Genomic DNA, 25,340 nt, shown 5'->3' with positions numbered 1-25,340 from the left:
AGGGGTTTATATTTCCGGTGATTGCGCGGTGTGAGGGAGTTTATATTTCTGGTGATTGCGCGGTGTGAGGGGTTTTATATTTCCGGTGATTGCGCGGTGTGAGGGGTTTATATTTACGGTGATTGCGCGGTGTGAGCGGTTTTATATTTCCGGTGATTGCGCGGTGTGAGGGGGTTTATATTTCCAGTTATTGCGCGGTGTGAGAGGTTTTATATTTCCAGTGATTGCGCGGTGTGAGGGGTTTATATTTCCGGTGATTGCGCGGTGTGGGGGGTTTTATATTTCTGGTGATTGCGCGGTGTGAGGGGTTTATATTTCCGGTGATTGCGCGGTGTGAATGGTTTTATATTTCCGGTGATTGCGCGGTGTGAGTGGTTTTATATTTCCGGTGATTGCGCGGTGTGAGGGGTTTTATATTTCCGGTGATTGCGCAGTGTGAGGGGTTTATATTTCCGGTGATTGCGCGGTGTGAGGGGTTTTATATTTCCGGTGATTGCGCGGTATGAGGGGTTTATATTTCCGGTGATTGCGCGGTGTGAGGGGTTTTATATTTCCGGTGATTGCGCGGTGTGAGGGGTTTTATATTTCCGGTGATTCGCGGTGTGAAGGGGTTTATATTTCCGGTGATTACGCGGTGTGGGGGGGGGTTATATTTCCGGTGATTGCGCGGTGTGAGGGGTTTTATATTTCCGGTGATTGCGCGGTGTGAGGGGTTTTATATTTCCGGTGATTCGCGGTGTGAGGGGTTTTATATTTCCGGTGATTGCGCGGTGTGGGGGGTTTATATTTCCGGTGATTGCGCGGTGTGGGGGTTTTATATTTCCGGGGATTGTGCGGTGTGAGGGGTTTATATTTCCGGTGATTGTGCGGTGTGAGGGGTTTTATATTTCCGGTGATTGCACGGTGTGGGGGGGTTTATATTTCCGGTGATTGCGCGGTGTGAGGGGTTTATATTTCCGGTGATTGCACGGTGTGAGGGGTTTTATATTTCCGGTGATTGCGTGGTGTGGGGGTTTTATATTTCCGGTGATTGCGCGGTGTGAGGGGTTTATATTTCCGGTGATTGCGCGGTGTGAGGGGTTTATATTTCCGGTGATTGCGCGGTGTGAGGGGTTTTATATTTCCGGTGATTGCGCGGTGTGAGGGTTTTATATTTCCGGTGATTGAGCGGTGTAAGGGGTTTTATATTTCAGGTGATTGCGCGGTGTGAGGGGTTTATATTTCCGGTGATTGCGCGGTGTGAGGGGGTTTATATTTCCGGTGATTGCGCGGTGTGAGGGGTTTATATTTCCGGTGATTGCGGGGTGTGGGGGATTTTATATTTGCGGTGATTGCGCGGTGTGAGGGGTTTTATATTTCCGGTGATTGCGCGGTGTGGGGGGTTTATATTTCCGGTGATTGCGCGGTGTGAGGGGTTTTATATTTCCGGTGATTGCGCAGTGTGGGGGGGGGGGTTTATAGTTCCGGTGATTGCGCGGTGTGAGGGGTTTTATATTTCCGGTGATTGGGGGTGTGAGGGGTTTATATTTCCGGTGATTGCGCGGTGTGGGGGGGGGGGTTTATATTTCCGGTGATTGCGCGGTGTGAGGGGTTTATATTTCCGGTGATTGCGCGGTGTGAGGTGGTTTATATTTCCGGTGATTGCGCGGTGTGAGGGGTTTTTATATTTCCGGTGATTGCGCGGTGTGAGGGGATTTATATTTCCGGTGATTGCGCGGTGTGAGGGATTTATATTTCCGGTGATTGCGCGGTGTGAGGGGTTTTTATATTTCCGGTGATTGCGCGGTGTGCGGGGTTTATATTTCCGGTGATTGCGCGGTGTGGGGGGGGTTTATATTTCCGGTGATTACGCGGTGTGAGGGGTTTTATATTTCCGGTGATTGCGCGGTGTGAGGGGGTTTATATTTCCATTGATTGCGCGGTGTGAGAGGTTTTATATTTCCAGTGATTGCGCGGTGTGAGGGGTTTATATTTTCGGTGATTGCGCGGTGTGGGGGGTTTTATATTTCCGGTGATTGCGCGGTGTGAGGGGTTTATATTTCCGGTGATTGCGCGGTGTGAGGGGTTTTATATTTCCGGTGATTGCGCGGTGTGAGTGGTTTTATATTTCCGGTGATTGCGCGGTGTGAGGGGTTTTATATTTCCGGTGATTGCGCGGTGTGGGGGGTTTTATATTTCCGGTGATTGAGCGGTGTGAGGGGTTTATATTTCCGGTGATTGCGCGGTGTGGGGGGGTTTATATTTCCGGTGATTGCGCGGTGTGAGGGTTTTATATTTCCGGTGATTGCGCGGTGTGGGGGGGTTTTATATTTCCGGTGATTGCGCGGTGTGAGGGGTTTATATTTCCGGTGATTGCGCGGTGTGAGGGGTTTTATATTTCCGGTGATTGCGCGGTGTGAGGGGTTTATATTTCCGGTGATTGCGCGGTGTGAGGGGTTTTATATTTCCGGTGATTGCGCGGTGTGAGGGGTTTTATATTTCCGGTGATTGCGCGGTGTGAGGGGTTTTATATTTCCGGTGATTGCGCGGTGTGAGGGGTTTATATTTCCGGTGATTGCGCAGTGTGAGGGGTTTATAGTTCCGGTGATTGCGCGGTGTGGGGGGTTTATATTTCCGGTGATTGCGCGGTGTGGGGTTTTATATTTCCGGGGATTGTGCGGTGTGAGGGGTTTATATTTCCGGTGATTGTGCGGTGTGAGGGGTTTATATTTCCGGTGATTGCGCGGTGTGAGGGGTTTTATATTTCCGGTGATTGCGCGGTGTGAGGGGGTTTTATATTTCCGGTGATTGCGTGGTGTGAGGGTTTATATTTCCGGTGATTGCGCGGTGTGGGGGGTTTATATTTCCGGTGATTGCGGGGTGTGGGGGGTTTTATATTTGCGGTGATTGCGCGGTGTGAGGGGTTTTATATTTCCGGTGATTGCGCGGTGTGGGGGGTTTATATTTCCGGTGATTGCGCAGTGTGAGGGGTTTTATATTTCCGGTGATTGCGCGGTGTGGGGGGGGGGGGGGTTTATAGTTCCGGTGATTGCGTGGTGTGTGGGGTTTTATATTTCAGGTGATTGCGGGGTGTGAGGGGTTTATATTTCCGGTAATTGCGCGGTGTGGGGGGGGTTTTATATTTCCGGTGATTGCGCGGTGTGAGGGGTTTATATTTCCGGTGATTGCGCGGTGTGAGGGGGTTTATATTTCCGGTGATGCGCGGTGTGAGGGTTTTATATTTCCGGTGATTGCGCGGTGTAAGGGGATTTATATTTCCGGTGATTGCGCGGTGTGAGGGGTTTTATATTTCCGGTGATTGCGCGGTGTGCAGGGTTTATATTTCCGGTGATTGCGCGGTGTGGGGGGGTTATATTTCCGGTGATTGCGCGGTGTGAGGGGTTTTATAATTCGGTGATTGCGCGGTGTGGGGGGTTTATATTTCCGGTGATTGCGCGGTGTGAGGGGTTTTATATTTCCGGTGATTGCGCGGTGTGAGGGGGTTTAATTTCCAGTTATTGCCGGTGTGAGAGGTTTTATATTTCCAGTGATTGCGCGGTGTGAGGGGTTTATATTCCGGTGATTGCGCGGTGTGGGGGGTTTTATATTTCTGGTGATTGCGCGGTGTGAGGGGTTTATATTTCCGGTGATTGCGCGGTGTGAATGGTTTTATATTTCCGGTGATTGCGCGGTGTGAGTGGTTTTATATTTCCGGTGATTGCGCGGTGTGAGGGGTTTTATATTTCCGGTGATTGCGCGGTGTGAGGGGTTTATATTTCCGGTGATTGCGCGGTGTGAGGGGTTTTATATTTCCGGTGATTGCGCGGTATGAGGGGTTTATATTTCCGGTGATTGCGCGGTGTGAGGGGTTTTATATTTCCGGTGATTGCGCGGTGTGAGGGGTTTTATATTTCCGGTGATTCGCGGTGTGAAGGGGTTTATATTTCCGGTGATTACGCGGTGTGGGGGGGGGGTTATATTTCCGGTGATTGCGCGGTGTGAGGGGTTTTATATTTCCGGTGATTGCGCGGTGTGAGGGGTTTTATATTTCCGTGATTCGCGGTGTGAGGGGTTTTATATTTCCGGTGATTGCGCGGTGTGGGGGGTTTATATTTCCGGTGATTGCGCGGTGTGGGGGGTTTTATATTTCCGGGGATTGTGCGGTGTGAGGGGTTTATATTTCCGGTGATTGTGCGGTGTGAGGGGTTTTATATTTCCGGTGATTGCACGGTGGTGGGGGGGTTTATATTTCCGGTGATTGCGCGGTGTGAGGGGTTTATATTTCCGGTGATTGCACGGTGTGAGGGGTTTTATATTTCCGGTGATTGCGTGGTGTGGGGGTTTTATATTTCCGGTGATTGCGCGGTGTGAGGGGTTTATATTTCCGGTGATTGCGCGGTGTGAGGGGTTTATATTTCCGGTGATTGCGCGGTGTGAGGGGTTTTATATTTCCGGTGATTGCGCGGTGTGAGGGTTTTATATTTCCGGTGATTGAGCGGTGTAAGGGGTTTTATATTTCAGGTGATTGCGCGGTGTGAGGGGTTTATATTTCCGGTGATTGCGCGGTGTGAGGGGGTTTATATTTCCGGTGATTGCGCGGTGTGAGGGGTTTATATTTCCGGTGATTGCGGGGTGTGGGGGATTTTATATTTGCGGTGATTGCGCGGTGTGAGGGGTTTTATATTTCCGGTGATTGCGCGGTGTGGGGGGTTTATATTTCCGGTGATTGCGCGGTGTGAGGGGTTTTATATTTCCGGTGATTGCGCAGTGTGGGGGGGGGGTTTATAGTTCCGGTGATTGCGCGGTGTGAGGGATTTTATATTTCCGGTGATTGGGGGTGTGAGGGGTTATATTTCCGGTGATTGCGCGGTGTGGGGGGGGGGTTTATATTTCCGGTGATTGCGCGGTGTGAGGGGTTTATATTTCCGGTGATTGCGCGGTGTGAGGGGGTTTATATTTCCGGTGATTGCGCGGTGTGAGGGGTTTTATATTTCCGGTGATTGCGCGGTGTGAGGGGATTTATATTTCCGGTGATTGCGCGGTGTGAGGGGATTTATATTTCCGGTGATTGCGCGGTGTGAGGGGTTTTATATTTCCGGTGATTGCGCGGTGTGCGGGGTTTATATTTCCGGTGATTGCGCGGTGTGGGGGGGGTTTATATTTCCGGTGATTACGCGGTGTGAGGGGTTTTATATTTCCGGTGATTGCGCGGTGTGAGGGGGTTTATATTTCCATTGATTGCGCGGTGTGAGAGGTTTTATATTTCCAGTGATTGCGCGGTGTGAGGGGTTTATATTTCCGGTGATTACGCGGTGTGAGGGGTTTTATATTTCCGGTGATTGCGCGGTGTGAGGGGGTTTATATTTCCATTGATTGCGCGGTGTGAGAGGTTTTATATTCCAGTGATTGCGCGGTGTGAGGGGTTTATATTTCCGGTGATTGCGCGGTGTGAGGGGTTTATATTTCCGGTGATTGCGCGGTGTGAGGGGTTTTATATTTCCGGTGATTGCGCGGTGTGAGTGGTTTTATATTTCCGGTGATTGCGCGGTGTGAGGGGTTTTATATTTCCGGTGATTGCGCGGTGTGGGGGTTTTATATTTCCGGTGATTGAGCGGTGTGAGGGGTTTATATTTCCGGTGATTGCGCGGTGTGGGGGGGTTTATATTTCCGGTGATTGCGCGGTGTGAGGGGTTTTATATTTCCGGTGATTGCGCGGTGTGGGGGGTTTTATATTTCCGGTGATTGCGCGGTGTGAGGGGTTTATATTTCCGGTGATTGCGCGGTGTGAGGGGTTTTATATTTCCGGTGATTGCGCGGTGTGAGGGGTTTATATTTCCGGTGATTGCGCGGTGTGAGGGGTTTTATATTTCCGGTGATTGCGCGGTGTGAGGGGTTTTATATTTCCGGTGATTGCGCGGTGTGAGGGGTTTTATATTTCCGGTGAGTGCGCGGTGTGAGGGGGTTTATATTTCCGGTGATTGCACGGTGTGAGGGGTTTTATATTTCTGATGATTGCGCGGTGTGAGGGGTTTATATTTCCGGTGATTGCACGGTGTGAGGGGTTTATATTTCCGCTGATTGCGCGGTGTGAGGGGTTTATATTTCCGTTGATTGCGCGGTGTGGGGGGGCTTTATATTTCCGGTGATTGCGCGGTGTGAGGGGTTTATATTTCCGGTGATTGCGCGGTGTGAGGGGTTTATATTTCTGGTGATTGCGCGGTGTGAGGGGTTTATATTTCCGCTGATTGCGCGGTGTGAGGGGTTTATATTTCCGGTGATTGCGCGGTGTGAGGGGGTTTATATTTCCGGTGATTGCGCGGTGTGAGGGGTTTATATTTCCGGTGATTGCGCGGTGTGAGGGCTTTTATATTTCCGGTGATTGCGCGGTGTGGGGGGGGGTTTATATTTCCGGTGATTGCGCGGTGTGAGGGGTTTATATTTCCGGTGATTGCGCGGTGTGAGGGGTTTATATTTCCGGTGATTGCGCGGTGTGAGGGGTTTATAGTTCCGGTGATTGCGCGGTGTGGGGGGTTTATATTTCCGGTGATTGCGCGGTGTGAGGGGTTTATATTTCCGGTGATTGCGCGGTGTGAGGGGTTTATATTTCCGGTGATTGCGCGGTGTGAGGGGTTTTATATTTCCGGTGATTGCGCGGTGTGAGGGGTTTATATTTCCGGTGATTGCGCGGTGTGAGGGGTTTTATATTTCCGGTGATTGCGCGGTGTGGGGGGGTTTTATATTTCCGGTGATTGTGCGGTGTGAGGGGGTTTATATTTCCGGTGATTGCGTGGTGTGAGGGTTTTATATTTCCGGTGATTGCGCGGTGTGAGGGGTTTATATTTCCGGTGATTGCGAGGTGTGAGGGGTTTTATATTTCCGGTGATTTCGCGGTGTGGGGGGTTTATATTTACGGTGATTGCGCGGTGTGGGGGGGTTTATATTTCCGGTGATTGCGCGGTGTGAGGGGGTTTTATATTTCCGGTGATTGCGCGGTGTGAGGGGTTTTATATTTCCGGTGATTTCGCGGTGTGGGGGGTTTATATTTACGGTGATTGCGCGGTGTGGGGGGGTTTATATTTCCGGTGATTGCGCGGTGTGAGGGGGGTTTATATTTCCGGTGATTGCGCGGTGTGAGGGGTTTATATTTCCGGTGATTTCGCGGTGTGGGGGTTTATATTTACGGTGATTGCACGGTGTGGGGGGTTTATATTTCCGGTGATTGCGCGGTGTGAGGGGTTTTATATTTCCGGTGATTTCGCGGTGTGGGGGGTTTATATTTACGGTGATTGCGCGGTGTGGGGGGGTTTATATTTCCGGTGATTGCGCGGTGTGAGGGGGTTTTATATTTCCGGTGATTGCGCGGTGTGAGGGGGTTTATATTTCCGTTGATTGCGCGGTGTGAGGGGGTTTATATTTTCGGTGATTGCGCGGTGGGAGGGGTTTTATATTTCCGGTGATTGTTTGGGGGGGTGGCTTTATATTTCCGGTGATTGCGCGTTGTGAGGGGTTTATATTTCCGGTGATTGCGCGGTGTGGGGGGTGTTTATATTTCCGGTGATTGCGCGGTGTGGGGGGGTTTATATTTCCGGGGATTGCGCGGTGTGAGGGTTTATATTTCCGGTGATTGCGCGGTGTGGGGGGTTTATATTTCCGGTGATTGCGCGGTGTGGGGGGGGGGTTTTATATTTCCGGTGATTGTGCGGTGTGAGGGGGTTTATATTTCCGGTGATTGCGCGGTGTGAGGGGTTATATTTCCGGTGATTGCGCGGTGTGAGGGGGTTTATATTTCCGGTGATTGCGCGGTGTGGGGGGGTTATATTTCCGGTGATTGCGCGGTGTGAGGGGGTTTATATTTCCGGTGATTGCGCGGTGTGGGGGGGTTATATTTCCGGTGATTGCGCGGTGTGAGGGGGTTTATATTTCCGGTGATTGCGCGGTGTGAGGGGTTTATATTTCCGGTGATTGCGCGGTGTGAGGGGGTTTATATTTCCGGTGATTGCGCGGTGTGGGGGGGTTATATTTCCAGTGATTGCGCGGTGTGAGGGGGTTTATATTTCCGGTGATTGCGCGGTGTGAGGGGTTTATATTTCCGGTGATTGCGCGGTGTGAGGGGTTTATATTTCCAGTGATTGCGCGGTGTGAGGTGTTTTATATTTCCGGTGATTGCGCGATGTGAGGGGTTTTATATTTCCGGTGATTGCGCTGTGTGAGGGGTTTATATTTCCGGTGATTGCGTGGTGTGGGGGGGTTTATATTTCCGGTGATTGCGCGGTGTGAGGTGTTTTATATTTCCGGTGATTGCGCGGTGTGAGGGGGTTTATATTTCCGGTGATTGCGCGGTGTGAGGGGTTTATATTTCCGTGATTGCCCGGTGTGGGGGGTTTATATTTCCGGAGATTGCGCGGTGTGGGGGGTTTTATATTTCCGGTGATTGCGCGGTGTGAGGGGTTTTATATTTCCGGTGATTGCGCGGTGTGAGGGGTTTATATTTCCGGTGATTGTGCGGTGTGAGGGGTTTATATTTCCGGTGATTGCGCGGTGTGAGGGGTTTTATATTTCCGGTGATTGCGCGGTGTGAGGGGGTTTTATATTCCCGGTGATTGCGCGGTGTGAGGGGTTTTATATTTCCGGTGATTGCGCGGTGTGAGGGGTTTATATTTCCGGTGATTGCGCGGTGTGAGAGGTTTATATTTCCGGTGATTGCGCGGTGTGAGGGGTTTATATTTCCGGTGATTGCTCGGTGTGGGGGGGGGGTTTATATTTCCGGTGATTGCGCGGTGTGAGGGGGTTTTATATTCCCGGTGATTGCGCGGTGTGAAGGGTTTTATATTTCCGGTGATTGCGCGGTGTGAGGGGTTTATATTTCCGGTGATTGCGCGGTGTGAGGGGTTTATATTTCCGGTGATTGCGCGGTGTGAGGGGGTTTATATTTCCGGTGATTGCGCGGTGTGAGGGGATTTATATTTCCGGTGATTGCGCGGTGTGAGGGGGTTTATATTTCCGGTGATTGCGCGGTGTGAGGGTTTTATATTTCCGGTGATTGCGTGGTGTGAGGGGTTTATATTTCCGGTGATTGCTCGGTGTGGGGGGGGGGTTTATATTTCCGGTGATTGCGCGGTGTGAGGGGGTTTTATATTCCCGGTGACTGCGCGGTGTGAAGGGTTTTATATTTCCGGTGATTGCGCGGTGTGGGGGGGGGTTTATATTTCCGGTGATTGCGTGGTGTGAGGGGGGTTTATATTTCCGGTGATTGCGCGGTGTGAGGGTTTATATTTCCGGTGATTGCGCGGTGTGAGGGGTTTATATTTCCGGTGATTGTGCGGTGTGAGGGGTTTATATTTCCGGTGATTGCACGGTGTGAGGGGTTTATATTTCCGGTGATTGCGCGGTGTGAGGGGTTTTATATTTCCGGTGATTGCGCGGTGTGGGGGGGTTTATATTTCCGGTGATTGCACGGTGTGGGGGGGTTTATATTTCCGGTGATTGCGCGGTGTGAGGGGTTTATATTTCTGGTGATTGCACGGTGTGAGGGGTTTATATTTCCGGTGATTGTGCGGTGTGGGAGGTTTTATATTTCCGGTGATTGGGGGTGTGAGGGGTTTATATTTCCGGTGATTGCGCGGTGTGAGGGGTTTATATTTCCGGTGATTGCGCGGTGTGGGGGGTTTATATTTCCGGTGATTGCGCGGTGTGAGGGGTTTTATATTTCCGGTGATTGCGCGGTGTGAGGGGTTTATATTTCCGGTGATTGCGCGGTGTGAGGGGTTTATATTTCCGGTGATTGAGCGGTGTGAGGGGTTTTATATTTCCGGTGATTGCGCGGTGTGGGGGGTTTATATTTCCGGTGATTGCGCGGTGTGAGGGGTTTATATTTCCGGTGATTGCGCGGTGTGAGGGGTTTATATTTCCGGTGATTGCGCGGTGTGACAGGTTTTATATTTTCGGTGATTGCGCGGTGTGAGGGGTTTTATATTTCCGGTGATTGCGCGGTGTGAGGGGGGTTTATATTTCCGGTGATTGCGCGGTGTGAGGGGGTTTATATTTCCGGTGATTGCGCGGTGTGAGGGGTTTATATTTCCGGTGATTGCGCGGTGTGAGGGGTTTATATTTCCGGTGATTGTGCGGTGTGAGGGGGTTTATATTTCCGGTGATTGCGCGGTGTGAGGGGTTTATAATTCCGGTGATTGCGCGGTGTGAGGGGTTTATATTTCCGGTGATTGCGCGGTGTGTGGGGGGGGGGTTTATATTTCCGGTGATTGCGCGGTGTGGAGGGGTTTTATATTTCCGGTGATTGCACGGTGTGAGGGGTTTTATATTTCCGGTGATTGCGCGGTGTGAGGGGTTTATATTTCCGGTGATTGCGCGGTGTGAGGGGGTTTATATTTCCGATGATTGCGCGGTGTGAGGGGTTTTATATTTCCGGTGATTGCGCGGTGTGAGGGGTTTATATTTCCGGTGATTGCGCGGTGTGGGGGGTTTATATTTCCGGTGATTGCGCGGTGTGAGGGGTTTATATTTCCGGTGATTGCGCGGTGTGAGGGGTTTATATTTCCGGTGATTGCGCGGTGTGAGGGGTTTTATATTTCCGGTGATTGCGCGGTGTGAGGGGTTTATATTTCCGGTGATTGCGCGGTGTGAGGGGTTTTATATTTCCGGTGATTGCGCGGTGTGGGGGGGTTTTATATTTCCGGTGATTGTGCGGTGTGAGGGGGTTTATATTTCCGGTGATTGCGTGGTGTGAGGGTTTTATATTTCCGGTGATTGCGCGGTGTGAGGGGTTTATATTTCCGGTGATTGCGAGGTGTGAGGGGTTTTATATTTCCGGTGATTTCGCGGTGTGGGGGGTTTATATTTACGGTGATTGCGCGGTGTGGGGGGGTTTATATTTCCGGTGATTGCGCGGTGTGAGGGGGTTTTATATTTCCGGTGATTGCGCGGTGTGAGGGGTTTTATATTTCCGGTGATTTCGCGGTGTGGGGGGTTTATATTTACGGTGATTGCGCGGTGTGGGGGGTTTATATTTCCGGTGATTGCGCGGTGTGAGGGGGGTTTATATTTCCGGTGATTGCGCGGTGTGAGGGGTTTATATTTCCGGTGATTTCGCGGTGTGGGGGGTTTATATTTACGGTGATTGCACGGTGTGGGGGGTTTATATTTCCGGTGATTGCGCGGTGTGAGGGGTTTTATATTTCCGGTGATTTCGCGGTGTGGGGGGTTTATATTTACGGTGATTGCGCGGTGTGGGGGGTTTATATTTCCGGTGATTGCGCGGTGTGAGGGGGTTTTATATTTCCGGTGATTGCGCGGTGTGAGGGGGTTTATATTTCCGTTGATTGCGCGGTGTGAGGGGGTTTATATTTTCGGTGATTGCGCGGTGGGAGGGGTTTTATATTTCCGGTGATTGTTTGGGGGGGTGGCTTTATATTTCCGGTGATTGCGCGTTGTGAGGGGTTTATATTTCCGGTGATTGCGCGGTGTGGGGGGTGTTTATATTTCCGGTGATTGCGCGGTGTGGGGGGGTTTATATTTCCGGGGATTGCGCGGTGTGAGGGTTTATATTTCCGGTGATTGCGCGGTGTGGGGGGTTTATATTTCCGGTGATTGCGCGGTGTGGGGGGGGGGGGGTTTATATTTCCGGTGATTGTGCGGTGTGAGGGGGTTTATATTTCCGGTGATTGCGCGGTGTGAGGGGTTTATATTTCCGGTGATTGCGCGGTGTGAGGGGGTTTATATTTCCGGTGATTGCGCGGTGTGGGGGGGTTATATTTCCGGTGATTGCGCGGTGTGAGGGGGTTTATATTTCCGGTGATTGCGCGGTGTGGGGGGGTTATATTTCCGGTGATTGCGCGGTGTGAGGGGGTTTATATTTCCGTTGATTGCGCGGTGTGAGGGGTTTATATTTCCGGTGATTGCGCGGTGTGAGGGGGTTTATATTTCCGGTGATTGCGCGGTGTGGGGGGGTTATATTTCCAGTGATTGCGCGGTGTGAGGGGGTTTATATTTCCGGTGATTGCGCGGTGTGAGGGGTTTATATTTCCGGTGATTGCGCGGTGTGAGGGGTTTATATTTCCAGTGATTGCGCGGTGTGAGGTGTTTTATATTTCCGGTGATTGCGCTGTGTGAGGGGTTTATATTTCCGGTGATTGCGTGGTGTGGGGGGGTTTATATTTCCGGTGATTGCGCGGTGTGAGGTGTTTTATATTTCCGGTGATTGCGCGGTGTGAGGGGGTTTATATTTCCGGTGATTGCGCGGTGTGAGGGGTTTATATTTCCGTGATTGCCCGGTGTGGGGGGTTTATATTTCCGGAGATTGCGCGGTGTGGGGGGGTTTTATATTTCCGGTGATTGCGCGGTGTGAGGGGTTTTATATTTCCGGTGATTGCGCGGTGTGAGGGGTTTATATTTCCGGTGATTGTGCGGTGTGAGGGGTTTATATTTCCGGTGATTGCGCGGTGTGAGGGGTTTTATATTTCCGGTGATTGCGCGGTGTGAGGGGGTTTTATATTCCCGGTGATTGCGCGGTGTGAGGGGTTTTATATTTCCGGTGATTGCGCGGTGTGAGGGGTTTATATTTCCGGTGATTGCGCGGTGTGAGAGGTTTATATTTCCGGTGATTGCGCGGTGTGAGGGGTTTATATTTCCGGTGATTGCTCGGTGTGGGGGGGGGGGTTTATATTTCCGGTGATTGCGCGGTGTGAGGGGGTTTTATATTCCCGGTGATTGCGCGGTGTGAAGGGTTTTATATTTCCGGTGATTGCGCGGTGTGAGGGGTTTATATTTCCGGTGATTGCGCGGTGTGAGGGGTTTATATTTCCGGTGATTGCGCGGTGTGAGGGGGTTTATATTTCCGGTGATTGCGCGGTGTGAGGGGATTTATATTTCCGGTGATTGCGCGGTGTGAGGGGGTTTATATTTCCGGTGATTGCGCGGTGTGAGGGTTTTATATTTCCGGTGATTGCGTGGTGTGAGGGGTTTATATTTCCGGTGATTGCTCGGTGTGGGGGGGGGTTTATATTTCCGGTGATTGCGCGGTGTGAGGGGGTTTTATATTCCCGGTGATTGCGCGGTGTGAAGGGTTTTATATTTCCGGTGATTGCGCGGTGTGGGGGGGGGTTTATATTTCCGGTGATTGCGTGGTGTGAGGGGGGTTTATATTTCCGGTGATTGCGCGGTGTGAGGGTTTATATTTCCGGTGATTGCGCGGTGTGAGGGGTTTATATTTCCGGTGATTGTGCGGTGTGAGGGGTTTATATTTCCGGTGATTGCGCGGTGTGAGGGGTTTATATTTCCGGTGATTGCGCGGTGTGAGGGGTTTTATATTTCCGGTGATTGCGCGGTGTGGGGGGGTTTATATTTCCGGTGATTGCACGGTGTGGGGGGGTTTATATTTCCGGTGATTGCGCGGTGTGAGGGGTTTATATTTCTGGTGATTGCACGGTGTGAGGGGTTTATATTTCCGGTGATTGTGCGGTGTGGGAGGTTTTATATTTCCGGTGATTGCGCGGTGTGAGGGGTTTTATATTTCCTGTGATTGCGCGGTGTGTGTGGTTTTATATTTCCGGTGATTGCGCGGTGTGAGGGGTTTTATATTTCCGGTGATTGCGCGGTGTGGGGGGTTTTATATTTCCGGTGATTGCGCGGTGTGGGGGGTTTTATATTTCCGGTGATTGCGCGGTGTGAGGAGTTTTATATTTCCGGTGATTGCGCGGTGTGAGGGGGTTTATATTTCCGGTGATTGCGCGGTGTGAGGGGGTTTATATTTCCGGTGATTGCGCGGTGTGGGGGGGTTTATATTTCCGGTGATTGCGCGGTGTGAGGGGGTTTATATTTCCGGTGATTGCGCGGTGTGAGGGGTTTATATTTCCGGTGATTGCGCGGTGTGGGGGGTTTATATTTCCGGTGATTGCGCGGTGGGAGGGGTTTTATATTTCAGGTGATTGCGCGGTGTGAGGGGTTTATATTTCCGGTGATTGCGCGGTGTGAGGGGGTTTATATTTCCGGTGATTGCGCGGTGTGAGGGGTTTTATATTTCCGGTGATTGCGCGGTGTGGGAGGTTTTATATTTCCGGTGATTGGGGGTGTGAGGGGGTTTATATTTCCGGTGATTGCGCGGTGTGAGTTTATATTTCCGGTGTTTGCTCGGTGTGAGGGGTTTTATATTTCCGGTGATTGCGCGGTGTGAGTTTATATTTCCGGTGTTTGCTCGGTGTGAGGGGTTTCATATTTCCGGTGATTGCGTGGTGTGAGGGGGTTTATATTTCCGGTGATTGCGCGGTGTGAGGGGTTTTATATTTCCGGTGATTGCACGGTGTGAGGGGTTTATATTTCCGGTGATTGCGCGGTGTGAGGGGTTTATATTTCCGGTGATTGCGCGGTGTAAGGGGTTTATATTTCCGGTGATTGCGCAGTGTGAGGGGTTTTATATTTCCGGTGATTGCGCGGTGTGAGGGGTTTATATTTCCGGTGATTGCGCGGTGTGAGGCGTTTTATATTTCCGGTGATTGCGCGGTGTGAGGGGTTTATATTTCCGGTGATTGCGCGGTGTGAGGTGTTTTATATTTCCGGTGATTGCGCGGTGTGAGGGGTTTATATTTCCGGTGATTGCGCAGTGTGAGGGGGTTTATATTTCCGGTGATTGCGCGGTGTGAGGGGTTTATATTTCCGGTGATTGCGTGGTGTGGGGGTTTTATATTTCCGGTGATTGCGCGGTGTGAGGGGTTTATATTTCAGGTGATTGCGCGGTGTGAGGGGTTTATATTTCCGGTGATTGCGCGGTGTGAGGGGTTTATATTTCCGGTGATTACGCGGTGTGACAGGTTTATATTTCCGGTGATTGCGCGGTGTGGGGGGGTTTTATATTTCCGGTGATTGCACGGTGTGGGGGGTTTATATTTCCGGTGATTGCGCGGTGTGAGGGGTTTTATATTTCCGGTGATTGCGCGGTGTGAGGGGGTTTATATTTCCGGTGATTGCGCGGTGTGAGGGGGTTTATATTTCCGGTGATTGCGCGGTGTGAGGGATTTTATATTTCCGGTGATTGCGCGGTGTGAGGGCTTTATATTTCCGGTGATTGCGCGGTGTGAGGGGTTTTATATTTCCGGTGATTGCGCGGTGTGAGGGGGTTTATATTTCCGGTGATTGCGCGGTGTGAGGGGTTTTATATTTCCGGTGATTGCGCGGTGTGAGGGGGTTTATATTTCCGGTGATTGCGCGGTGTGAGGTGTTTTATATTTCAGGTGATTGCGCGGTGTGAGGGGGTTTATATTTCCGGTGATTGCGCGGTGTGAGGGGGTTTATATTTCCGGTGATTGCGTGGTTTGGGGGGTTTATATTTCCGGTGATTGCGTGGTGTGGGGGGTTTTATATTTCCGGTGATTGCGCGGTGTGAGGGGTTTATATTTCAGGTGATTGCGCGGTGTGAGGGGTTTTATATTTCCGGTGATTGCGCGGTGTGGGGGGGGTTTATATTTCCGGTGATTGCGCGGTGTGAGGGGTTTATATTTCCGGTGATTGCGCGGTGTGAGGGGTTTATATTTCCGGTGATTGCGCGGTGTGAGGGGTTTTATATTTCCGGTGATTGCGCGGTGTGGGGGGTTTTATATTTCCGGTGATTGCGCGGTGTGAGTGGTTTATATTTCCGGTGATTGCGCGGTGTGGGGGGGGTTTATATTTCCGGTGATTGCGCGGTGTGAGGGGTTTATATTTCCGGTGATTGCGCGGTGTGGGGGGTTTATATTTCCGGTGATTGCGCGGTGTGAGGGGGGTTTATATAACCGGTCGGCATCGCGCAGTTTCTTCGGAGGACAGAGGAAGCCGCGATCTCTAACTGATCAGACGCCGCCATCACTATTAATCACGAGGGGTTAAGCGGCCGGGATTGCGCTGTCTCTGATCTTGGCGGTTGCAGGTGGCTGTCAGTAGCCGTGTACGGTGCAGGCTCCGCTCCTTCTAGTGTGACGGCGCACGTACAGCATAATACTATAGATCTGATGTCACCAAGGGGTTAATCCCCTCCTGTATTTTATATTTACACCACTTAAAATAAATAATAATAATTACCAACACTGTGCCAGACAAAAACGCACCAAAACCGGACAGAAATGACCTCATGTAACCTTACTACTGCATCATAGGAAATCTCCTGACTGATAACAGAGAGAACACTAAACAACAGCGGTGATCGGAAGTCACGTACACCCGACCAGCGCTGCTCTCTACATCATACACGGCAACAGCTGAAGGACCAGTAATGACGTCACCACCATGTGACCGGGAGAAGAGAGGCGGAGCTTATAACTGGAGAGGAGGCATAGCCCCACCCCTCATGTGACGTAATCATGAACGCTTCTCAACATAGCACAGGAGACCGGACCACTCACAGAGCTCCGCCCCCCACATGTCACGTGATCAGCTTCATAGGTCTCCTCCACCACTTTTCTCAAATGATAAGCTCCACCCGTCCCAGTCACGTGGTGGTGATGTCATCACAGGTCCTTTTACCACAACACATTATATTTTGCACTGTTATGACCGATATATGATGCTCAGGACCCCTCACGTCACTTGATCATCACACAGGTCCTTCATACATCGCTCAAACGTCTAAGCTCCCCGCCCCTGATGCCGCGGTCACGTGACCTTGATATCCCAGGTCCTTCCACCTCCGCCTCTCTCCACTAATAAGCTCCGCCTTTTCCTGTCACTTGGTGGTGACGTCATCACAGGTCCTTCCGCTGTTACGTGATGAGGTAAAGAGCAGCGCTGGTCGGGTGTTCTCTCTGTTGTCAATCATTGAGTGACCCCGCCCACTGGACTCCTAGCCCGGATTTAACCCCTCCAGTGCCGGCCTCTTTGGGGTAAGTGGTTATTTCTGGTCTTTGTAGTCGTCGGATGGTTTGTGGGACGAGTCTTTGTTTTGTAATGACATAATATTCGGGACTTACAACTTATTCACTGACTTTTATACATTTCTTGTTAATGTCGTTCACCGTGCGGTTTAAGGGAATGTTCACACGTAGTGAATACGACCCACAACACGCAAGGAAATCACCCGAATATTCACCCCAAATGGTGGACGTATAATCCCCCCGAATATCTACTACAGAAATACAACAAGGCCGATCCCCACCTCTCCCAGCGTTACCATAGCAACACGCCCCTGCTCTTCCGGCTGTGTCCAGGTGACCCCTATAATGACATGTGACCTCTCCGGCCTGTGATTGGCTGCAGGGGTCACATGACGCCTTCTTTTTTATATATGTGTAACCTGCAGCGTTGCTGTGAACACGCGGTGGAGCCGCAGAGGATTCTGGGAACAATGGCGGTTGTTGCGGAACTTGACTTTCCATTTCACTTAATGGGGAAATTCTGCAACAAATGCGCCGCGAATCCGCGGTATAAATGCGATATCCTGCGTGTCTATAATCCGCACCGCAGGTTAACCCCTTAATCACCAGCACGGGTTTAGTTGTTCCCTCAGATCTATTTCTTGTTTATTTTTCTGCCGGTCCCGCGGTGCGAGGATTAGATTCTGCCGGACGATACCAAATTTCTATGGTTTTTTTCATGATGTGCGATATTTACATAGAAATAACTTTTTGTTAGAAAACAATGTTATTTAGTGTCGCCATATTCTCATAGTGGCCAACAGTCCTGAATTTGCCGGGACTGTCCCAAATTTACAGAGACAGTCCCGGCAAATAACTGTCCCGGCCATTTTCAATTGTATTTGCATCCTCAGGACGCAGGTACTACTGAATACTGTGGCGGAGCAGGAAACTCTCCGCTCCCTGCTCTGCCATTCACTCCTCCGGGAGCGGAATACCCGGCCAGAGCGTCGGCAACCCTCTGACTGGGGATTCTACACTTAGCCTGGGCTCAGTCACTTACACATTAACGTTACTGAAGTGTTTAGACAGTGAATAGACATTCCTTCCAGCCAGGACGCCATGTCTATTCACAATCCCGACACTTCGGTAACGTTTCTGTGGTACTTACAGCAGAGCAAAGTGTAATCTCGCGAGATCTCGCTGTTAATGACCGGTTACAGGGAGATTACGCTTTGCTCTGCTGTAAACGTTACCGAAGTGTCGGGATTGTGAATAGACATCGCGTCCTGGCTGGAAGGAATGTCTATTCACTGTCTAAACACTACAGTGACGTTAATGTGTCAGTATAAGACAGCAGATCGTGAACAACGCAGTGTCACTATGCACTGACTAAATGAATGGAGAGAAGTGCATGACGCTGATTGGTCAGTGATTGGTCAGCGTGATACATTCCTCTGTACAACGCCCACTTGGTCTAAAGTAAAAACACGCCCACTTGGGCATTAAGAAACTCATTAGCATAAATGTAAAATCGCTCCTAACGTGGTAAATATAGATCGTTTTTCTAAATATAAAGCATTACTGTCACCGACATTACAGCGCCGATCTCCTGATGTAGGAAATGGGGCACTTCTGCCAATTAACCCTAAGCCCAGAAAATGGCAAAAAGGCATCTAGCAAGCGGACAGCGTGACCAAAAGACTCATGAGGGCTGCGCAGGAAAAGGACCTTCTCGTCAGCGTACAGGCCCACCACAGCAGACCCTCCCTCCCACTGCACACCAGTTACCATAGGGGTGGATCTCAATCTAATAGCTATAGCTTCAATGGCAATAGCAAATAAAAGCGGTGAGAGGGGACATCCCTGCCGCGTACCCCGTGCCAGAGGAGAAGAATCAGAGGGGATGCCATTGACCACCACAATAGCCATAGGGGATTTATAGAGAAGTTGGATCCATGAGATAAATGTAGGAGCAAAGCTGTGAAGGCCGGCCAGAAGGAAGGAGCACTCAACAGAGTCGAACGCCTTCATAGTATCTAATGAAGCGACAGCCCAAGGCAAATGACGCATTCTAGCCATCTGCATAAGTGTCTGTACACGTGTAATGTTTATAGATGTAGATTTACCGCGCATGAATTCAGTTTGGTCAGGGTGAATAATTGTTAGAACAACTTGATTCAGTCGCTTTGCCAGGATCTTAGGTAGGATTTTATAGTCCACGTTAACTAGGGAAATTGGTCTATAAGAACCACAATCAACAGGGTCTTTATCCGGCTTCAGTAGCACAATAATAGAAGCATCATCAAATGTAGAGGGAAGTGAGTGGCTGAGTAAAGCCTGGTTAAGAGTATCTAACAACATGGGGCCCATATGTTCCCGATACCTCCTATAACCTTCAATAGGGAGCCCATCAGGACCTGGGGATTTATGGAGAGACATTTCCCGAATAGCCTCTTGAAGTTCCGCCATCATCATAGGGGAGTCAAGCAATGTAACCTGCGATGAAGAGAGAGTAGGAAAAGTCAGATCCCTCAGATAAACTACAACGTCTGCGATGGTATGATTAGAGGTGGAACTATATAAAATGGTATAGTCCTTTCTAAATCTGGTAGCAATGGCATCCCCCTCTGTTAATAGACCACCCTCATTATCCTGAATTGGAGGAGTTATTGTGTCTAATTAAGTGGGCCAATAACTGACTGGATTGATTCTCCATCTCAAAATAATATTGACGTGTAATAAAACAATTTGCGCTTAGTCTTAAGGTGAAGCACATGTTTATATAAACGAGTGAAATGTAACCAACCTGACCAGTATCGCACTGTGGTCCGAAATCCCCCTGGGAGAGAGTGATATGGAGGACACATAAAGCAGGAGAACCAAAAACATAATCAATCCTGGAGAGAGCCTGTCTCCCAGGAGAATGACAAGTGTATTCCAGAACCTGTGGGTGACAATGTCTTCATAGATCAATCCTGGAGAGAGCCTGTCTCCCGGGAGAATGACAAGTGTATTCCAGAACCTGTGGGTGACAATGTCTTCATAGACCAATCCTGGAGAGAGCCTGTCTCCCAGGAGAATGACAAGTGTATTCCAGAACCTGTGGGTGACAATGTCTTCATAGATCAATCCTGGAGAGAGCCTGTCTCCCAGGAGAATGACAAGTGTATTCCAGAACCTGTGGGTGACAATGTCTTCATAGATCAATCCTGGAGAGAGCCTGTCTCCCAGGAGAATGACAAGTGTATTCCAGAACCTGTGGGTGACAATGTCTTCATAGATCAATCCTGGAGAGAGCCTGTCTCCCAGGAGAATGACAAGTGTATTCCAGAACCTGTGGGTGACAATGTCTTCATAGATCAATCCTGGAGAGGGCCTGTCTCCCAGGAGAATGACAAGTGTATTCCAGAACCTGTGGGTGACAATGTCTTCATAGATCAATCCTGGAGAGAGCCTGTCTCCCAGGAGAATGACAAGTGTATTCCAGAACCTGTGGGTGACAATGTCTTCATAGATCAATCCTGGAGAGAGCCTGTCTCCCAGGAGAATGACAAGTGTATTCCAGAACCTGTGGGTGACAATGTCTTCATAGATCAATCCTGGAGAGAGCCTGTCTCCCAGGAGAATGACAAGTGTATTCCAGAACCTGTGGGTGACAATGTCTTCATAGATCAATCCTGGAGAGAGCCTGTCTCCCAGGAGAATGACAAGTGTATTCCAGAACCTGTGGGTGACAATGTCTTCATAGATCAATCCTGGAGAGAGCCTGTCTCCCAGGAGAATGACAAGTGTATTCCAGAACCTGTGGGTGACAATGTCTTCATAGATCAATCCTGGAGAGAGCCTGTCTCCCGGGAGAATGACAAGTGTATTCCAGAACCTGTGGGTGACAATGTCTTCATAGATCAATCCTGGAGAGAGCCTGTCTCCCAGGAGAATGACAAGTGTATTCCAGAACCTGTGGGTGACAATGTCTTCATAGATCAATCCTGGAGAGAGCCTGTCTCCCAGGAGAATGACAAGTGTATTCCAGAACCTGTGGGTGACAATGTCTTCATAGATCAATCCTGGAGAGAGCCTGTCTCCCGGGAGAATGACAAGTGTATTCCAGAACCTGTGGGTGACAATGTCTTCATAGATCAATCCTGGAGAGAGCCTGTCTCCCGGGAGAATGACAAGTGTATTCCAGAACCTGTGGGTGACAATGTCTTCATAGATCAATCCTGGAGAGAGCCTGTCTCCCAGGAGAATGACAAGTGTATTCCAGAACCTGTGGGTGACAATGTCTTCATAGATCAATCCTGGAGAGAGCCTGTCTCCCAGGAGAATGACAAGTGTATTCCAGAACCTGTGGGTGACAATGTCTTCATAGATCAATCCTGGAGAGAGCCTGTCTCCCGGGAGAATGACAAGTGTATTCCAGAACCTGTGGGTGACAATGTCTTCATAGATCAATCCTGGAGAGAGCCTGTCTCCCAGGAGAATGACAAGTGTATTCCAGAACCTGTGGGTGACAATGTCTTCATAGATCAATCCTGGAGAGAGCCTGTCTCCCAGGAGAATGACAAGTGTATTCCAGAACCTGTGGGTGACAATGTCTTCATAGATCAATCCTGGAGAGAGCCTGTCTCCCAGGAGAATGACAAGTGTATTCCAGAACCTGTGGGTGACAATGTCTTCATAGATCAATCCTGGAGAGAGCCTGTCTCCCAGGAGAATGACAAGTGTATTCCAGAACCTGTGGGTGACAATGTCTTCATAGATCAATCCTGGAGAGAGCCTGTCTCCCAGGAGAATGACAAGTGTATTCCAGAACCTGTGGGTGACAATGTCTTCATAGATCAATCCTGGAGAGAGCCTGTCTCCCAGGAGAATGACAAGTGTATTCCAGAACCTGTGGGTGACAATGTCTTCATAGATCAATCCTGGAGAGAGCCTGTCTCCCAGGAGAATGACAAGTGTATTCCAGAACCTGTGGGTGACAATGTCTTCATAGATCAATCCTGGAGAGAGCCTGTCTCCCAGGAGAATGACAAGTGTATTCCAGAACCTGTGGGTGACAATGTCTTCATAGATCAATCCTGGAGAGAGTCTGTCTCCCAGGAGAATGACAAGTGTATTCCAGAACCTGTGGGTGACAATGTCTTCATAGATCAATCCTGGAGAGAGCCTGTCTCCCAGGAGAATGACAAGTGTATTCCAGAACCTGTGGGTGACAATGTCTTCATAGACCAATCCTGGAGAGAGCCTGTCTCCCAGGAGAATGACAAGTGTATTCCAGAACCTGTGGGTGACAATGTCTTCATAGATCAATCCTGGAGAGAGCCTGTCTCCCAGGAGAATGACAAGTGTATTCCAGAACCTGTGGGTGACAATGTCTTCATAGATCAATCCTGGAGAGAGCCTGTCTCCCAGGAGAATGACAAGTGTATGCCAGAACCTGTGGGTGACAATGTCTTCATAGATCAATCCTGGAGAGAGCCTGTCTCCCAGGAGAATGACAAGTGTATTCCAGAACCTGTGGGTGACAATGTCTTCATAGATCAATCCTGGAGAGAGCCTGTCTCCCAGGAGAATGACAAGTGTATTCCAGAACCTGTGGGTGACAATGTCTTCATAGATCAATCCTGGAGAGAGCCTGTCTCCCAGGAGAATGACAAGTGTATTCCAGAACCTGTGGGTGACAATGTCTTCATAGATCAATCCTGGAGAGAGCCTGTCTCCCAGGAGAATGACAAGTGTATTCCAGAACCTGTGGGTGACAATGTCTTCATAGATCAATCCAGGCCAAACCTTCTATCAGCTGACACAAAGGGGTAGTGGGTGTTAAATTATGGGCGGGATCTTGTGAGAAACGGTCTATAGCCGGAGACATTACCTAATTTGATGTACAAAAGCAATAGCTGCCTGAAGGACGGAGGTGTTAGCCTGTGGTGGATTATATATACACAGAATAACATATGGCTTCGTGTCTATTTCAGCATAAACAAAAACGAAACCTCCAGCTGGGTCTCTTCGCGTCTGTATTGGATTCCATCGTACAGTGCGATGTATCAGCAGGGAAACCCCTCTAGAATAAAAAGTGTGAAAGGAGTGGCACGCCCATTGTATCCAAGGTTTCTTAAGATAACTAGATCTTTCACTAATGAGGTGAGTCTCCTGTAAACAGATTAGGTGGGGACAGGATCGCCTAATATGAGGGAACCCCGAGGCCCGTCATCAAGGAACAATTGTCATCACCCTCTTTATTTTTGAGGTGAGTAGATCACGTTTTACGTGGAGAGGAATTATCTTCGTCCTGATCAGTACGAGCAAAATCTTTTAGCTTATCCACTGCAGACTGAGGTTTAGATTTACGCATGGTGCACAGTATAGCTGAAATAGGTAGGTCTCACCCCACCAATAGTGTAGCAGGAAAAGTAAGGCAGCAGATACAGTCTCCTTTTAACAGAGTATGGCACACTGGTAGGAAGTTATATATGGTAAGTAAGCTCTATAGACAAAGAACCGGGTAGGCAGGCAGTCCCAGAAAGTATAGTGAGCAGGTGAGCCAAATCAGTGACATAGATGTATAACAGGCATATATGCAAAATGGCTCCGTTAGGCCGCAACTCACCACCCAGATACTGGTAACAATGGAATCTCAGGGTCTGCCCTGAGAGAAATCAAAACTGTCGTCCCCAACTGAGCCTGAGGTCTGTACCTTCACCGGCTGTCAGGGGAGACAGATAAAGAATGTTTCATCATGCGTGCCTTGCAGACACAGACAGGCCGCCATTAACCACCAGCCGCCACGAGGAACAGAAGCCCATGCAACCAGGACCACGGAGTCTGACAGAGAGGACCAAAAGACACCTGGGAGAAGCAAGAGATGTCGGGCATAAACAGTGTACCTCCGATGCAAGTGGATGCAAGTCCTTCGTTGTCTCCTGGGCTGGGTTAATATCAAGTGGAAGTGCGTAGAGTGCAGGCTGCAGCAGAATACCAGGCCGTCGTGCACTGTTTCCGTCCGCAGGGCCGACGAAGTCACGAAGAATGTCCCCGGGTAGCCTGCGAGGGGTAGAGGTATGCCCAGAGTTTGTCTGGTCCCAGTAAAAAGATTTACCAGCCAGGATGACAGGATAATCAGCAGGAGAGGTTACGGTCCCCGGGAGCTCAGCTCAGATACGACTATCCATGCTGCTTGCTGGCCACGCCCCAAAAATAATAATAATATCATATATTATTACCCCTTTAAGGACACAGTATTTTGTCCTCTAATTTTGCCCACACAGTGTTTTGCCCCCTAAGTGCCATACACAGTAGATTTCCCCCTGTAGTGCCCTTACACAGAATAATGTCTGCTTAGTGGCCTTCACACAGTATAATGCCCCCCTCCCCTCGCTGGCACACACACAGCCCCCCTTGTAGATAGTGCCCCCTGTAGATTGTGCCATACAGCCTCCCTGTAGACTGTGCCATAATCCGCCACCCCTCCTTGTTGAGTGTCATACAGCCCACCACCTCCCCCTTGTAGACAGTGCTGTTCATTCCCCCACCTCCCCCTTGTAGATCGTGACATACAACCCCCCCACCTCCCCCATGTAGACCGTTCTATACAGAGCCGCAACTCCCCCTTGTAGATCATGCCATATAGCCCCCCACCTCCCCCATGTAGACAGTGCCATACAGCCCCTCACCTCCCCCTTGTAGACAGTGCCATACAGCCCCCCACCTCCCGATGTAGACAGTGCCCCAAACACAAAAAAATTGTACACCTCTAGGCCCCGTTCCCAAGACGAACTGCGCTGCTCCGCGACGGGATCCTTGCGTAGGCCGGCGTGATCCTGTAGCCTAGTGCAGAGTTTCCCAACCTTTTCGGACTCGAGGCACCACTGGAGAAATAAAATTTCCTCAGGGCACCCCTACCAAAAATTGTTTCGAGAAAGACAGAAAACAGCTAAAAACAAGCACTACACTGAGAATATGTTCACACAGCGTTTTTTGTAAGGCAGAAAATATCTTCCTCAAAATTCCTTCAGGAATTTTATAATGCCCCCCTCCCCTCGCTGGCACACACACAGCCCCCCTTGTAGATAGTGCCCCCTGTAGATTGTGCCATACAGCCCCTCACCTCCCCCTTGTAGACAGTGCCATACAGCCCTCCACCTCCCAATGTAGACAGTGCCATACTCCCCCCAAAATTCCTTCAGGAATTTTAAGGCAGATTTTAAATTGACAGCGTTGTTTGACTTTTTTTTTTTTAAGCCGTTGAAGCTAACGGAAAAGACGTAGGCAAAGAAAGCTCCAAACGAACGCCACAGGTATTTTCTGCCTCCTATTAACTTTAATTGGAGGTCAGAGGTGAAAACCACTTGAAGACCATCAGCCCGCCACTCACAGATTCCCCTGTAGATAGTGCCACACAGCCCCATTGTAGATGATAGAATTCCCCCCCCCCTTCCTGTACATAGCGCTACTGTAGCTCCCTGAAAGAGCGGAATCCCCCTGTGGCTGGAGATTCCGCTCCTGGACGGAGCGCTTGATGACTCT

General features: G+C 49.9%; 1 protein-coding gene across 2 annotated transcripts in view; it reads left to right on the top strand.

Moving 5' to 3' along the window:
• Positions 1 to 16,733: 16,733 nt before the first annotated feature.
• LOC142731470 (uncharacterized) overlaps positions 16,734 to 25,340 on the top strand; it is a 46,333-nt gene continuing 37,726 nt past the window's right edge. For both annotated transcript variants that reach the window (XR_012878941.1, XR_012878940.1), the window contains exon 1: positions 16,734 to 16,835. The gene's annotated coding sequence lies outside the window, so the exon portion shown is untranslated. The remainder of the gene's footprint in view (positions 16,836 to 25,340) is intronic.

This window comes from Rhinoderma darwinii, unplaced genomic scaffold (assembly GCF_050947455.1).
Source record: "Rhinoderma darwinii isolate aRhiDar2 unplaced genomic scaffold, aRhiDar2.hap1 Scaffold_799, whole genome shotgun sequence".
NCBI lineage: Eukaryota > Metazoa > Chordata > Amphibia > Anura > Rhinodermatidae > Rhinoderma > Rhinoderma darwinii.
This window is presented reverse-complemented; position numbering and strand designations above follow the sequence as displayed.